At 34.5% G+C, this 17703-nt stretch overlaps 1 long non-coding RNA gene across 1 annotated transcript; it reads left to right on the top strand.

Moving 5' to 3' along the window:
- Positions 1-3339: 3339 nt before the first annotated feature.
- LOC131043765 (uncharacterized) lies at positions 3340-6290 on the top strand. The gene is made up of 3 exons (XR_009105582.2): positions 3340-3653; positions 5747-5834; positions 5994-6290. It is a non-coding gene; the product is annotated as an uncharacterized LOC131043765 (long non-coding RNA).
- Positions 6291-17703: the final 11413 nt, after the last annotated feature.

Raw genomic sequence — 17703 nt, 5'->3', positions numbered from 1 at the left:
TAGTAAATGGACTTCAGTAACATGGATGTGAGAGCATTATGGGAGAATGTGCCTTTGACAATCCATCTAGTTAGGAGGGGCTTGAATTAATGATAGCTTAGCACAGATGAGTGAACACTAAGATGTGTAAAATTAAACTATTTGAATTTCAAACCCTCCCCAAGTGGGTGATTATTGTAAACATTTTTAAGTAATTTTAAGGTATGTATTTTAATTTGAAGCACCCCCCATTTAGACCAACTTGTCCCATATTGCAAGTGTACTAACATACATTTTGTTCACCTTCAATGGTAAATTATACATGCACAAGTGAACATGTATTAGTATATTTGGAATACTTTACTAGACTTCCAATTTTCATTGATTGCTTGTTGTAAAGGATTTAATTGAGGGGTTAGGTGCACCACATCACATTGACTTGACGACTGAATCCTCTCCCTTAAGTCTAACTTTATATACATATAAAGTTAGACTCAAGGGAGAGGATTATATTACCATTACTGTTACTATTACTATTACATAGCAGTAATGGCTCTCCATAATTTTGCAAATTCAAGAGTTTCTTCGGTGTTTCAACCCATCCACAAAATATTTCTTAGATATGTTGATTTGGGTTCGTCTCTTAAATATCCCTCTTCATCACTAGTTTGAGTCATAGTTTGCAACTATTGGCAACTTCATGATGACAAACAAAAATTCTTCAGATTTTATCCACACTAGCTTTGCTCGAATATTAGTAGAATTGGATATCTCCAATAATCTACTAATAGAAGTTGTTTTGAATGTTAATGATCATAGTGTACTAACATGCATTTTGTCTGCCTTCAATGGCAAATTACTATATTTGGAATACTTTACTAGACTTCCAATTTTCATTGATTGCTTGTTGTAAAGGATTTAATTGAGGGGTTAGGTGCACCACATCACAATGACTCTTGAAACATAAGTGACTACCGAATCCTCACCCTTAAGTTTAATTTAAAATATATAAAAAATTAAAATATTTACTATTACATAGCAATAATGGCTCTACATAATTTTGCAAATTCAAGAGTTTCTTCGGTGTTTCAACCCATCCACAAATTATTTCTTAGTTATGTCGATTTGGGTTCATCTCCCAAATATCCCTCTTCATTACTAGTTTGAGTCATGCTTTGTAGCTATTGGTTGCTTCATGATGATGGACAAAAATTCATCAGATTTTATCCACGCTAGCTTTGCTCGAATATTAGTAGAATTGGATATCTCCAAAAATCTACTAACAAAAATTGTTTTGAATGTTAATGATCATAGCTAGACATAACCTTTAGACCGTGAAGGGTTACCTGTAGATGCAAAAGTCAAGTTTCAAAACTGGACATATTGTCGCTGAATGTCCAAATGCCAAAACATAGCCAAAGAGGGAGTCCTCAAAGTGGAAAGATACTTCCTTAAAACATTGCATGGTGGCAAAATTCTCCAACTCGAAGGACACTTCTTCAACAAAGGAGCCATGGAAGCAAAATGATGGATAGGTGGTGGTTCCTTCTCTAGACACAAAGGTAGTACTAAATTTGTCTCAACATGCTAAGTCTTGCTGCCTAGATCGTGCAAAAACTTGTGATTTAGCCACAACAGATCTAGTGGCAAATCTTCCTCTAGGTTCTTCAACCTTAGAGGAGGGGCTCCTCTCCTATAGGGTTGAGAATACTCTTACTCATAAATCTCTGAAGGTTCCTAATGATGGAGGTGACACCAACATTTGGCACACAATGCAAAAAATAAAGAAGAAAAACAACAATGGTGTGATTGGTAGTAATAGGATGTACCTCCAATACTCTCACCAAATCTAGTGCTTCAACCAATACTTGAGGGAGGTTCCCTTTTGTCCCACTTGTTGGGATCTTAAAAGTAGGTTTGTTTCTAGCAGTGGTGTAAAAAGTCAATAGATAGTAGCTAAGAATGGTCTTATATAAACATTAGAGTTACCGCTCCACTCTCTGTAATGATTTCTTTTTAATCAATACAATTCCTACAACCTTTGGTTGCACATTACATATAAAAAAAAAAAGTATAAAATATTCAAAATTAATAAGATTATGTACACCCTTATAGCCTCTCTTCAATTTAAATTATAAACAACGCACATAGGTCAATTTGCCCGCCTCCAAGGGAAGTAAAAAAGGCGTTAAAAAGGTCGTCAACTTTAAACCTATCACAAATCTCTGGATAGAGGACAACTAAGTACAACAGTCCTTTCAATTAACAAATCTATATAAACGACTCTCCATAAAAGAGATGTTAAAAAAATATCAAAGTCCCCCCTTGGTATGAGCGTGCGGTTTACATTGCTGCATAGACACGGGCCATAGACACTGCCTTTCCTTTCAGCTTGCTGACAACATGGACAGTCCGAACGAACGACAGCTGTCAATCTGTGGTGGGACCCGCCTCGCATGAGCTATCATAAAATAGTATATATATATCTACTCACGCGTCATTGAGTCGGAGACAGCTCAGCGTTGGATGGGTAAAAGTCGGGAAATAACATGAACGTGTTGTAAGCGAAAATAAAAACTGTTCATTTGGTGAATAAATTGGATTTTAAAATAATTAGCGTGTTGTGGAGCCGGCAGTTTACGTCAATGTTTAAATCTTAAACCTGGTTTATGATTTCACTTATAAATATTAAAAATGTTTAAATCTTGGGTGGTAGATTGTCGCAATCTGCAGTAGGAAAAAGTCTTTGGATTGTGATTAAGTTTGATGTGAGCACAAAAATTAAACGTGCTCCATATTCTTTTATTTATGAGCGCTTATGATGAATTTGGGAAAGTCAAACCTAATCCGGTGGTCAAATTTCCCGTGATGTTCCCTCCCCATAGATAAAAATGTGACAGGAATAATGGATACCACACAAGTTACCAACTATTCTTCAAAGACGAATTTGATTATAAAAATAAAATGTAGCATTATGATATTAAACCAATGCATTTACTATTTGATTGTTTTGAATACACTGCTCAAACCTTTTCACACTAAGCATTTAGTGATAGTGTCGACATTCAACAGGCATATCCATTTCTTGCTAATTATTTTAAAATCCAATTCATTCACTTTTATCCCCGTTCACAAGGTGGCTTCGCATTTGTTCTTTCCAAATGTGCGTAGTACTCTTTTCTCGGTCCAATTTATGTAAAAAGTAATTTGAAATTCAGATCATTAAGACCCTTAATTGTAAATTAAAGCTCATTTTCGTCCCACATTTCTTCTACTAGCTCCTCTTGGGAGGTTCCCTCCTTATTCAAACTTGTTACAAAGCAAGTGCCCCGGTATCTTATCGTAACAGTAGTAGAATGTCACCGCCCGCCCTTGATTTCGAGGCCCCTTTTTGGGAGGGTCATCCATGGAGAAGCATTATAAGTATTGGGCAAGCTCGCTTCCCATCACGAGAATTACTACATTTTGTAACCTAGAAATTAGATAATCAGTCTAGTATCCCCCAAAAATGACGAGAAGTACATTTCAAGTTGGAGACATTTTCCAGCCAGAGAGACAGAGAGCAGAGATCGAGCGTCTGAAGGATACGCTCGGAGTTGCAAACGTTATTATCAATATTGAATCGAAAACTGTAACCTTTGAGCATGATCAGGGCGTCACCGTGGCCAGCATAGGTATGTGATAACTATGGTTTTTTATTTTTGGTTTGGCTTGGCTTTTGTTTCCTGGATGGTTTCTTGTTTTTCTGGATGATCTTTCACCCCATGGACTGCAATCTTTGAGTATGATCAGAGTGTCACCTTGGCATGGATAGCTATGTGATAATTATGGGTTTTGTTTGGTTTGGTTCGGCTCTTGTATCCTGGTGGTTTATTGTTCACCCCATGCAATGGTTCTTTTTTCTTTGCAGACGATCTTTGAACCCATCCCATGGCCTTCATGTATTGGGTTCTTTCAGCTCTGAGCAAGACTGCTCTGAATTAGATGGGTTGAATAGGGTACAATCAAAGACTTAGACTCCATCTATGGCATGCAGAGTTCAAGATTTAGTTTTGAGAACCCCTTGGAATGTAGAGGGTCTGATCAATGACTTCATCCGATCCAGGGGTTTTCTGCACGTGAGTTCCCTCAGCCCTGAGCATGAGAGTTCCTTTGACCCCATCTAAGGCGTGTAGATTTTTTTTGGTTTAGTTTGGCCTTTGTATCTAGTGTGGTTTATTGTTTCCTAGAAGATCCTTCACCCTGTGTAATGGTGGTTTTTTTGTTTTTTTGTTTTGTAGAGGATCCTTGAGCCCATCCATGGCCTTTATTTTAATGGGTTTCTTCAGCTCTGAGCAAGATAGACCTGAATTGGAGAGGGTGCGGTAAAAAACTTAGACTCCATCTTTAGTATGGAGAGTTCAAGAATTCCCTTAGTTTTGATGGGAACTCCTTGGAACGTAGAGCCCGATCAATTACTTGACCCCATCTAGGGCCTCTCTGCACTGTGAGTTCCCTCTCTGCACTGTGAGTTCCCTCAGTCCTCAGCATGAAAGTTCCCTTTGGCCCCATCCAAGACCTGTGGATTTTTATTTTTTTTAAGTTTTTCTCTTGAATCCAGCGTGGTTTATTGTTTTCTAGAAGATCCTTCACCCCATGTAATGGTGGGTTTTTGTTTTGTAAGCTTCCTTAAGCTCTGAACCAGACTGCTCTGAATTGGAGATGGTACAATCAGAGGCTTAGATCTCATCTATAGCTTGCAGAATTTAAGAATTCTCTTAGCTTTGAGGAGAACCCCTTAGAATGCAGAGGGTCTGATCAATGACTTTATCCCATTCAAGGCCTTTCTTCACTGTGAGTCCCTTCAGCCCTGAGCATGAGGGTTCCCTTTGACTCCATCCAAGGCCTGTAGAATTTCAGAAGTCCCTTGATTCTGAACAGGAATCCATTGAACTGTAGAGAGTACAATCAGTAACTTGACCCATCCATGGCCTTTACATATTTTGAATTGCCTTTGACCCACCGAAGGCCTGCCGAGTTGCAGAATTCCCTTAGCTCTGAACAGGAACGCACTGGGCTGTAGAGGTTACAATCAATGACTTATTCCATCCAACTTCCAAGGCCTTTACATACTGTAGAGGACACAATCAACGATTCCCACAGGCTGCTCAAGACCAAGCCTACCTGTGAGCTTGTTTACCACAGCTGTCAAAGCCATTAGATGGTTTAACATATACTCCCATTTAGACAGTAAAGGGTGCCATCCAGGATCCCCTTGCAAAACCAACTAATAGACTTCTCAAATCCTTGTGATTATTGTAATCCTACCGTAGCTGGCTCAAATTTGCCTGTGTGAATGAAATTGGATTGTACATTATGAATCCTCTTTGGACTATGTAAAAGTAAATAGGCCAGGTTGTTTGATATTTTGGAGGCTTTGGCTCCATAATAACGATTGGATTGTTTATCATGGCCAATCGTACTTCTCTGAGAGATTTTATCGATGATTTGGTTTTTGAATGACTTTCAGTTTGGGTTTTTGAATTTTTTAATAACTTCAGACTATTTATAAGTGGTTGTCTGATTACAATTCACAAGTGGGAGGTACTTTCTGCACTTTGTCAAATTGAGTTTCTGGGAAAGTTCTAATGCCTCACACTTGTAAGCATCAACTTTAAGTAGTTGTTGGTAAGTTGACCATTTTATGGCAAATGGGATTTGTGAACCATGGTTTCCTGATATAATATTTACAATAATTTGTTTTGTTGTGTTGAAATGTGCCGTACAGAAAACGCTCTGAGAGGTCTTCGTTTAAATCCATCTCTCATCATGACAGCTGAATAAATTTGTTGTAACAGCGAGCCCCCAGGGATATGGTAAGCAATTGTTATTATTAATCCTAGGACTCAACAAGTTTTTATTTGCTATATAATGTCTTTATTTCTATTATAGAATTTTATGATTGTCTGTTACTATTTTAGGTTATCCTAAATCATATGATTTGTATTTATGTTTTTGTATGGCTTACTATGCAGGAAGAATCTCTGATGATTGTGGGACCGCACTTGAAGCGTTTTTATTAGGTAGTTTATATCACATGAATAAAATGGGACAGCTCACTGTGCTGCCTGTTACCTATTATAATCTTTCCTTTTCTTACTGTAAAAGTTACAGATTAGATTTTCTGAAACGCTGGTGTCCGATTCATGGATAACTAACTGAAGCAGCAACAAAAGTCAAATTTTTTGAAGTAAAAAATTTTCGCAACTGTTCAATTATAGATAGAGACAATTTTATTATAAAAGTCAATTCGTACAATTCTAAAATGCGTGCTGAATCATGGTTGAATTCAATATAACTAGATTTCCACGAGGCGATATTCCGACTTTGGGAAGACAGCGACGTCACAAATAGAATAGACATTATGATTTGTCTTTGTTGGGCTTGTCCAAGTTCAGAGGACCAATCTTCTATCACAGCTTATTTCAGTTATATTTATGGAGGGCCATGGCAATCTAATATAAAGATTAAAAAACTTCTTTTTATTTAATCTGTAAACCACCATAAAATAAGAAGAACTCTACAAGTAGACCCATTTCAATGAAATATTGCTGTGCAGTCAGTTTTTAAAATTTAAATTATAAAAAAATAAAATTATAGTTTAAAGTCTGGTGAAAAATGGAAGATGATATTTTTATATTTGATTAAAATTTTCAAATTTATTATATTTATTTATATATATAATTTTAAAAATATATTGTTTATGTAATATATCAACAAAAATCTAAACTTATGAAATAATTTATAAATACAGAACTTTCAAATGATTTTTACACAATTTAATCCAAAAATAGCTTAATCTATACTATAGATTATGAAAATATATTTCCTCCAACTAAATTGAATTAAAAAACACAGCTACAATTGGTAAGGGTGGGAATCACAACTTTGACAATAAAACGAAATTAAACTAAAAAGTGCAGTTTTTAATGTTGATTTGCTTTTTCTATTAAAGTCTATTCGGTCCTTTTCAATGTCAGAGAATATCCTGTCATGAAAAGCTAAGCCTGTAAGTAACCAACTAAATTTCACATCACAAATGCACATCGTGACGTGTCGAAGTTCAAAGTACCAATATTCTAATATAAAGGTCAAACTCTCGTTTTTTAAATCTGTTATAACCATAATCTACTTTACACACGATTAAGATAATTGTATTTTAATGGATACAAACCCACTAAAAAGATGTGCAAATAATTTCGTATCTAATTTTTTTCCCCCAAAACAATCATCTTAAAGAAGGGGACTAATATAAACCAAAAAATAAATATAATCTCTTCTTATTTTTTTTTACTTAGAAACTGTAATGCTAAAGATTTTATATATATATTTTGTATTTTTCAATATTTTGGATTTATTTTAATTAGAGTATTCATATGTAAAAACGAATTTATAAGACAATTTTAACGAAAAATTGGCATAATATTATTTTATCATTATTTATTCTGAAGAAATAATTTTAATTATCGTATTTTTTATTCACCATATTAGTTTAGATGTGTTGGTGTGGAGTTGACATCTAGTCATTTTTTAAATTCAAAATTCAAATTAATAATTCTTTTAGAAATCATCAAAAATTATGAGAAAGCCATTATCATAGAGAATTCAAAATACATCTATAACAACGCTATCAAAGCATGCATCATCTTAGGACTTCCTACTTAACCTTATAAAGAGGAGATTACAAATTCTCTAATCTACTTGAGAAATGTTATGTAAACTAACACTTCAAAATCCTTACAAGAGAAAAAGGGACTCTCGCCAACACTAAACTAGGGATTGAGAGGGCCCATAGACTCACTACACCACTTGAAATTCTTTATGCTCACATTCTTTGACAACAAATCTACAACATTCATCAAAGTGCCAATCGTATCCAACATCACCTTTGCATCCTCTACCATGTCATATGTAAGTAAAATAATAGTGCACATTATTATGTTGTGTCATCACATGGAAAGTCAAATTGTTTTTCAAACAAATGGAAATATAACTATCACATAGAACTATAATTTAGGATAAATACCAAAAAGAAAATTTAAGTGGTCACTTTTTTTTTTAAATCAAAAAAGACAAATCGTGGATGAGAAATTGAAGATAGTTACAGTCAAAATTTGAAGATGCAACAAAAACAAGAGTTGTGGTGCTCTAAATATACTTTCTAAACCACTAATTTTTTTGACAATGGTTCAGATTAAGGGGTCCAAATAGGGGAGCCACAAAAACATTTATTCTTTTTTGTTGAAAACCATAACATAGTGTCTAGTGTGTCGCCTCCCCATCATCCTCCCCTGCCCCCACCTAAAATGTCAACTTTTTTAGTATTTTAAAAATTATTTTGGTGATAAATTAGCTAACCTATATAGTTTATGCTAGATTCTCCTACTAATTTTTAATCAATATATGTTTTTTAACTAATTTTCAAAGTGAACACATCCTAAAATATATAAAAATTGAGCATGCAAACCCCAATTTTTTTTGAAAATTAATCAAAAGTCAATTCCTTTGAATGTGTGTACAATAGAGTCTATTTTAAAGATGTAATTTGTTTCAAATTTTGATGAATGGGTAAAAAATGAGGCTAATACTATTGTACATAGGTTTTTTACAAAATAGAGACACTAGAAAAAGAAACTAAAGATCAAAATGTTAATGTAATTGAAACATGGGAAAAATTACACAGTTAGTAAGCTAAGAGAAAGCTCAACGTTTATGTTATTTTTAGACTTGACATTGAAACACATGGAAACTTGATGGAGAGAATGCTCAAGATTTTGCCCATTTTTTTACATTTTGAGACGACAAAGCTTTGGGTCTCTCTCTCTCTCTCTCTCTCTCTCTCTCTCTCTCTCTCTCTCTCTCTCTCTCTCTCTCTCTCTCTCTCTCTCTCTCTCTCTCTCTCTCTCTCTCTCTCTCGACTTAGTGAACTTGGGTTATATCACATGCGTTCATGGCATACTAAATAATCCCCCTATTTTCAAAAAATATTTCCCTAAACTCCTTTTTGGTCACTCCCTCCCAATACATAGCCCAAATTAAAAACCCTCCTATTTACACCAGATATTGTATTTTTCATAGCTCGAATTAAAAACTCCCTATTTTCACCAAATAGACAATATATTATTTTCAATTTTTCAGATGTGTGTGTGTGTGTGTGTGTGTGTGTGTGTGTGTGTGTGTGTGTGTGTGTGTGTGTGTGTGTGTGTGTGTGTGTGTGTGTGTGTGTGTGTGTGTGATTCTTGATTGTGATTGGAAGGAAGTTAAGCACAACGAAACAACTTCCTACACTAACCTTGAGAAGAGGGTAATGTAAAAAATTGATAGATCATTATAACAGTTGCAAAAACTTAACAGAAATAAACATAATATCATGCATACCACAAAATAGTGATTTATGTGGGTAAAACCCTTTCGGGAGAAAACCCCCACACTCCAAAAGTTGCCCAATATATTATTTAGAAATAAATACCAAATTACAATATACTTGCAAAGCAAGCTCTTCACAGGAGTACCACCAACCAGAGACTCGGAGGTAACTCAATAGCCATAAGAATCTTACACACAACCTCTATCTCACACACCTCATATATAGGAGATACAATACATGAGAGTGTCAATTAGTATTACAAAACCATGGGCTAAAACCATCCAATAAAGTGGAGCCGATCTTATCTTCAATCTAGATGCCCTTGTTAAATATCTAGGCAATTGAGAGGGGGAGTGAATTAGTTGACAATAAAAATCTTCTTTAAGCTTTATTCACAAATTCGGAACAACTAGCAGAATTAATCAAAATAGATAAAGCATGAAAGCATACACACATAATAGATCAAAGATAGAGAACACTAGAATTTACATGGAAAATCCAAGAAGGGAAAAACCACATGGAATGATAATTCTCAATAGAGAAACATTGGTTAAGGTGACATCAATTAAGGTGATTTTTACAAAGGATGGCTCACTACCAAGATGCTCACTATGGGAGGACTCACTACTGGAGGGCTCACTTCTTAGAAAGGCTCACTACCGAAGAGAGAAAAATAAAAGAGAATCCACCACTAAAACATAGTCTGCAATACCTGAACTGCTTCTGGTAACAATCCACAACACAACTTTGCACATCAACAGGATTCCTTCAATCTCACATATCTTCAACACAAAAAGACACACTAACTCATCCAGATCATACTCCTACATATATATACTATCTCTGAAAAAACATAATCTCCTAAGTCGGCCAAGACAGAGATCTAAAATAGGTCACCACTAAACATTTTGGTGGTGGGAAGGAATGAGAAATGGACCATATCACAACATTCCTCATCAAACACATCAACACATTACATACATCGCCAAAGACAGGCCCAAAACATTATCCACATGCTATACAACTTACATTACACAACCTCGACGTATGGACCAAAAAACTCAACTTTTGGATCAATCAAAATAGCATTGAACACATCTTCTGAAATGCCAAGACATCTGGGAAACCTCCAAATCCCCAACAACATCTCATACGTACACTACTACTCAACATACCACATTCGAACCATGGGATTTGACATCAATGACAATATATAACATAATACTAATAGCCCTATGATGTGTCAAAATACACATTAACACGCGTTCCTCCCTTTTACAGCTCATTTATGTGTCCAATGCAATTTTATATTTCCTATTATAGGAGTCCAAACTTTTGGAGGCTATAACTTGTGAACCGATTGACGAATCATTTGAAGTGTTGGAAAGCTCACGAAGTGCTCTATCACCCAGTAACCATTATGACCACTTTTTAGGGCATTTCAAAGGTTCTAAAGTCCTCAAAATTAAATTTGAATCTTTCATCGCACCTTCCAAAAATGGAAACTTTAATATCTTCAAAACTAGCTATCATCTTACAAAAAAAAATTATGGGCTTGCTTATCTAGCCAATCCAAAGCTTTAGGGAGGATTTCACACCATTTTATTCTCAAACAAAAACTTACTATAAATAGTAACATCATATAAATGCAAGGTTGAGACACCATTTTCCCAACATTCTCCCACTTGTCAAACACCTTGCAAGAGAAAAGAGAGTATCAACACAATAAATTAATTGTTGGGGGCCATGAGGCTCATAGACTCCAAACACCACCTAAAATTCCCTATGCTCATAGCCTTAGTTAAAGAATCTGCAACATTCATCAAATTTTCTACCTTAACCAACTTCACTCTACCTATTTGACCATATCTATAACAAAATGATACTAAACATCAATGTGTTTGGTCCGAGCATGAAATGTTGTGTTCTTGAATAGGCAGATTACCCTTTGCCTGTCACAATAAACTATCACTACACTTTATTTTATTTTAATATTTGAGCATAGTCTCTTAATCCAAATGGCTTCCTTACAAGCATGAGTAGCTACCATAAACTTTGCTTTCGTAGTGGACAAAGCAACTACAACCTATCGCTTACTCATCCAACTAATTTTACAACCAAATAAAGTAAACACATAAGCGTTGTGGATCTTTTTCTATCAATATCACTTGCCTAGTCTGAAACCACATAACCATGAATATCAACGAAAATCACGTCTCCAATCAAATTACCATGATAACACAAATAATACTCTAAGATACCCTTCAAATATCTAAAGACTCTTTTGACTGCATCCCAATGAACTCTACTAGGATTAGACATATATCTAGAAAGAACTCGCATTGCTTGGGCAATGTCTAGTCTAGTACAGACCATATCATACATCAAACTTCCTACTGCACTCTGATAAGGCACGTTTCTCATGTCTTCCATCTCTGATGGAGATGTAGGACAATTTGAAACAGATAATTTTGTTCCAACTATAAAGGGAACACACAATGGTCTACAATGGTTAAAATCCAATGAATCACTTAGAAAGAGAGTAGCCTCCAAAATAGAATGTAATTCCTATTTCAATTTATTTTTTACTGTCATGACCAAAGGTGTCATAATTATTCTTGAAGTGCTATTTTATGAAGCATTGATTACTTATGTGCAGGATTATTATTGTTTATTCAAATATGCTATCCCAAGTCCACCTGAATCAATATTTTACAAGCATCATGATACTATTAACACGTGATTAAAAGGAAAAAGAGTATGCAAAAAAAATCCTACGCCAATTTAATGAGGAGATTATTGTGCAAATTCACAAATCTTTACAACTATAGAAAGTAGAAACAAATATGAACATAAAAATAAATCTATCGTAACATAGATGTATATGGGGAAACCTTTTGGGGAAAAAAACCCTACACTTTAAAGCAAGTCAATGTGTTATTCAATAAACTAACAAATATAATACACTTCGAGGGAAATCTATTAAATATACTTTCACTAACATATAAATTTTATTAAATCTAGCAACATAATATTACTTCAAATAAATCATACAACTACGACCCTAAGCAACAATAAAAATATGAAGTACAAACTCAAAACCATGAATGATTTGGAAAAATCATTTGCAAACCCAGGAGAGGTATGACACCTATAAGAATGAGTTCAAATTTTAATTCCTTTCCTTGGTCTTGGTCTTCCTAAATATTTTTAACATAACCTCTTACTTTGTCATAACTTGTCATATATGAACATCCACATCAATCTATCCTTGCTCAACATTCAAAAGATCTTCCAAGATAAGTGTAACAACTTATCATAATGTTGTTCAAGATTCTAATTTAACCTCTTGATTATGTGCTATTATATATCATCTAACTTATCATATGTAGCTCCATTCATGATGACCTTGCACACACCATAAGTCACCACCTCAAAGTGGGATACATAACTCTTCTTGAGAAGAAAAAATCAATAAAATCAAAGTTTAGTGAGCCTCTAAGTGGGACACTAACTCTCAATAAGAAGACAAAATAGTAATTGCATACAAAAAATATTAAAATGAACATTATGAATGCAAGGTTGAGACACCTTTTCCTTACCTTCAGATTATACTTTTCAAAATCCTTACAAGAGAAAAAGGGACTCTCATCAACACTAAACCAGGGATTGAGAGGCCCATAGACTCACTACACCACTTGAAATTATTTATGCTCACATTCTTTGAAAAAAAATCTATAGCATTCATCAAAGTGCCAACCGTATCCAACATCACCTTTGCATCCTCTTCCATGTCATGTGTAAGTAAAATAATAGTGCACATTATTATGCTATGTCCTCACATGGAAAGTCAAATTCTTTTTCAAACAAATGGAAATATAACTATCACATAGAACTATAATAGGATAAGTACCAAAGAGAGAATTTAAGTGGCCACTTTTTTTTTTAAATCAAAAAAGACAAATCTTGGATGGGAAATTGAAGATAGTTACAATCAAAATTTGAAGATGCAACAAAAACAAGAGTTGGGGTGCTCTAAATCTACATTCTAAACCACTAATTTTTTTTGACAATGGTTCTGATTAAGGGATCCAAATAGGGGAGCTACAAAAATAATTATTCTTTTTTGTTGAAAACCATAACATAGTGTCTAGTGTGTCGCCTTCCCCCCTCCCCCTTCTCCCCCAGCCCCACCTAAAATGTCAACTTTTTAAGTATTTTAAAAATTATTTTGGTGATAAATTAGCTAACATTATATAGTTTATGCTAGATTCTCCTACTAATTTTTAATCAATATATGTTTTTTAACTAATTTTCAAAGTGAACACATCCTAAAATATTAAAAAATTGAGCATGCAAACCTCAAATTTTTTTGAAAATTAATCAAAAGTCAATTCCTTTGAATGTGTGTAGAATAGAGTCTAGTTTTAAAGATGTAATTTGTTTCAAATTTTGATGAATGGGTAAAAAATGAGGCTAATACTATTGTACATAGGTTTTTTTACAAAATAGAGACACTTAAAAAAGAAACTAAAGATCAAAATGTTAATGTAATTGAAACATGGGAAAAATTACACAGTTAGTAAGCTAAGAGAGAGCTCAATGTTATTATGTTATTTTTAGAATTGACATAGACACATGGGCAAACTTGATGGAGAGAATGCTCAAGATTTTATCAAATTTTTTACATTTTGAGACGACAAATCTTTGGGTATTTAAATCTCTCTCTCTCTCTCTCTCTCTCTCTCTCTCTCTCTCTCTCTCTCTCTCTCTCTCTCTCTCTTCACTTAATGAACCTGGGTTATATCACATGCGTTCATAGCATACTAAATAATCCCCCTATTTTCAAAAAATATTTTCCTAAACACCTTTTTTGTCACTCTCTCCCAATACATAGCACGAATTAAAAACCTCCCTATTTACACCAGATAGACAATATATTATTTTTTATTTTTGAGATATTAAATCCCCCAATATGAATGCACATGATATAATATCGCCTAGCTAGTGAAACTCTCTCTCTCTCTCTCTCTCTCTCTCTCTCTCTCTCTCTCTCTCTCTCTCTCTCTCTCTCTCTCCCTATATATGTCATTCTTGATTGTGATTGTAAGGAAGTTAAGTAAAAGAAAACCACTTCCTACACTAACCTTGAGAAGAGGGTAATGCAAAAAATTTACAGATCTTTACAACAGTTAAAGAAACTTAACAAAAATAAACATAATATCATGCATACCACAAAACAATTATTTATGTGGGGAAAACCCTTTCGGGAGAAAAACCCCACACTCCAAAAGCTACCCAATATATTATTCAGAAATCAATACAAAATTACAATATACTTGCAGAGAAAGCTCTTCACAGGAGTACCACCAACCAGAGACTCAGAGGTAACTCAATAGCCATAAGACTCTTACACACAACCTCTATCTCACACACCTCATATATAGGAGATACAATACATGAGACTGTCAAATAGTATTACAAAACCATGGGCTAAAATCACCCAATAAAGTGGAGCCAACCTTATCTCCAATCTACATGCCCTTGTTGAATATCCAGGCAACTAAGAGTGGGGTGAATCAGTTGACAATAAAAATCTTCTTTAAGCTTTATTCACAAATTCAGAACAACTAGCAGAATTAATCAAAATAGATAAAGCATGAAAGCATATACACATAACAGATCGAAGATAGAGAACACCATAATTTATGTGGAAAAGCCAAGAAGGGAAAAACCACATGGAATGTTAATTCTCAATATAGAAACATCAGTTAAGGTGACATCAGTTAAGATGATTTTTACAAAGGATAGCTCACTGCCAAGATGCTCACTATGAGAGGGCTCACTACCCAAAAAGGCTCACTACTAGAGGGATCACTGCCTAGAAAGGCTCACCACTGAAGAGAGAAAAATAAAAGAGAATCCACCACTGAAACATAGTCTGCACTACCTAAACTGTTTCCCATAACAATACACAACACAACTTTGCACATCAACTGGATTCTTTCAATCTCACATATCTTCAACACAAAAAGCCACACTAACTCATCCAGATCATACTCCTACATATACTATCTCTGAAAAACATAATCTCCTAAGTCGGCCAAGACAAAGATCTAAAATAGGTCACCACTAAACATTCTGGTGGTGGGAAGGAATGAGAAATGGACCATATCACAACGTTCATCATCAAACACATCAACACATTACATACATTGCCAAAGCCAGGCTCAAAAAATTATCCACACATTATACAACTTGCATTAAACAACCTCGATGTATGGACCAAAAAAATTGACTTTTGGATCAATCAAAATAGCATTGAACACATCTTCTGAAATGCCAAAACATCTAGGAAACCTCCAAATGCCCAACAACATCTCATACATACACTGCTACTCAACATACCACATTCAGACCATAGGATTTGACATCAATGTCAATATATAGCATTATACTAACAGCCCTACGATGTGACAAAACACACATTAACACGTGTTCCTCCCTTTTACAACTCATTTATGTTTTCGATGCAATTTTATATTTGCTCTTTCAAGAGTCCAAACTTTCAAAGGCTATAACTTGTGAACCGATTGTCTGATTGACGAACTATTTGAAGCATTGGAAAGCTCGCGAAGTGATATATCACCTCATAACATGCTATGTCAATTGTGACCACTTTTTAGGGAATTTCAAAGGTTTGAAAGTCCTCAAAATTAGATTTGAACCTTTCATCACACCTTCCAAAAATAGAAACTTTAATATCTTCAAAACTAGCTATCATCTTACGACAAAAAATTATGGGCTTGCTTATCTAGCCAATCCGAAGCTTGAGGGAGGATTTTTCACCATTTCATTGTCAAACAAAAACTTACTATAAATAGTAACATCATGTAAATGCAAGGTTGAGACACCATTTTCCCAACATTCTCCTACTTGTCGAACAACTTGCAAGAGAAAAGAGAGTATCAACACAGTAAATTAATTGTTGGGGGGCATGAGGCCCATAGACTCCAAACACCACCTGAAATTCCTTATGCTCATAGCCTTAGTTAAATAATTTGCAACATTCATCAAATTTTCTACCTTAACTAGCTTCACCCTACCATATTTGACCATATCTCTAACAAAATGATACTAAACATCAATGTGTTTAGTTCGGGCATGAAATGTTGGGTTCTTAGTTGAGCACATTACCCTCTGACTGTCACAATAAATTATCACTACACTTAATTTTATTTAATATCTGAACATAGTCTCTTAATCCAAATGGCTTCCTTGCAAGCATTAGTATCTACCATATACTTTGCTTTCATAGTGGACAAACAAACCACAACCTATCGCTTACTCATCCAACTAATTTTACAACCAAATAAAGTAAATATATAAGCATTGTGGATCTTTTTCTATCAAAATCACTTGCCTAGTCTGAAACCACATAACCATGAATATCAAGGGAAATCACGTCTCCAACCAAATTACCATGATAACACAAATAATACTCTAAGATACCCTTCAAATATCTAAATACTCTTTTGACTGCATCCCAATGAAATCTACTAGGATTAGACATATATCTGGAAAGAACTCCCACTGCTTGGGTAATGTCTAATCTAGTACAGACCATAGCATATATCAAACTTCCTACTGCAATTTGATAAGGCACTTTTCTCATGTCTTGCATCTCTGATGGAGATGTAGGACAATTTTGTTCCAACTATAAAGGGAACACACAATGGTCTACAATCTTGCATGTTGAACCTCTATAAAACTAAATTTGCATGCTTACTTTGGCGTAGCCATAGCTTTTGTTCACTCTATCTATTCTAATTTCCATCCCAATAATGTGTTTCATTTCACCAAGATCTTTCATTTCAAATTTAGTATCAAGTTAAGACTTTAGTTCTAAAATCATATATTTCCCTTTATCAATGAATAACATATCATTAACATATAATGCAATGTACAAGAAATTATCACCATCAGATTTATAATAAACATAGTGATTTGATTTAGAATATTCAAATCCCAAACTCAACACATATGTATCAAATTTCTAGTACCACATTTTAGGACTCTATTTGAGGCCATACAAAGATTTTTTCAATTTACTGACCAAATTACTTTTACCTTTTACCACATAGTGATTTGACTGTATCATATAAATTGTTGGCATTTTTGTTGTTTATGTTGTGATTGTCATTGATGGACACACACTTGCATTGAGATCCCCTTTATATGTATGAGCTAGAGCTCAACCGATATTTGTTCCAATCGGTATGTTGTATTCTAGTCTTTAGACTATTGGTGATTTTGCA

Source organism: Cryptomeria japonica, chromosome 10, assembly GCF_030272615.1.
Source record: "Cryptomeria japonica chromosome 10, Sugi_1.0, whole genome shotgun sequence".
Lineage (NCBI taxonomy): Eukaryota > Viridiplantae > Streptophyta > Pinopsida > Cupressales > Cupressaceae > Cryptomeria > Cryptomeria japonica.
Note: the sequence above shows the minus strand (reverse complement) of the source record. Positions and strands in the feature narration are given on the sequence as shown.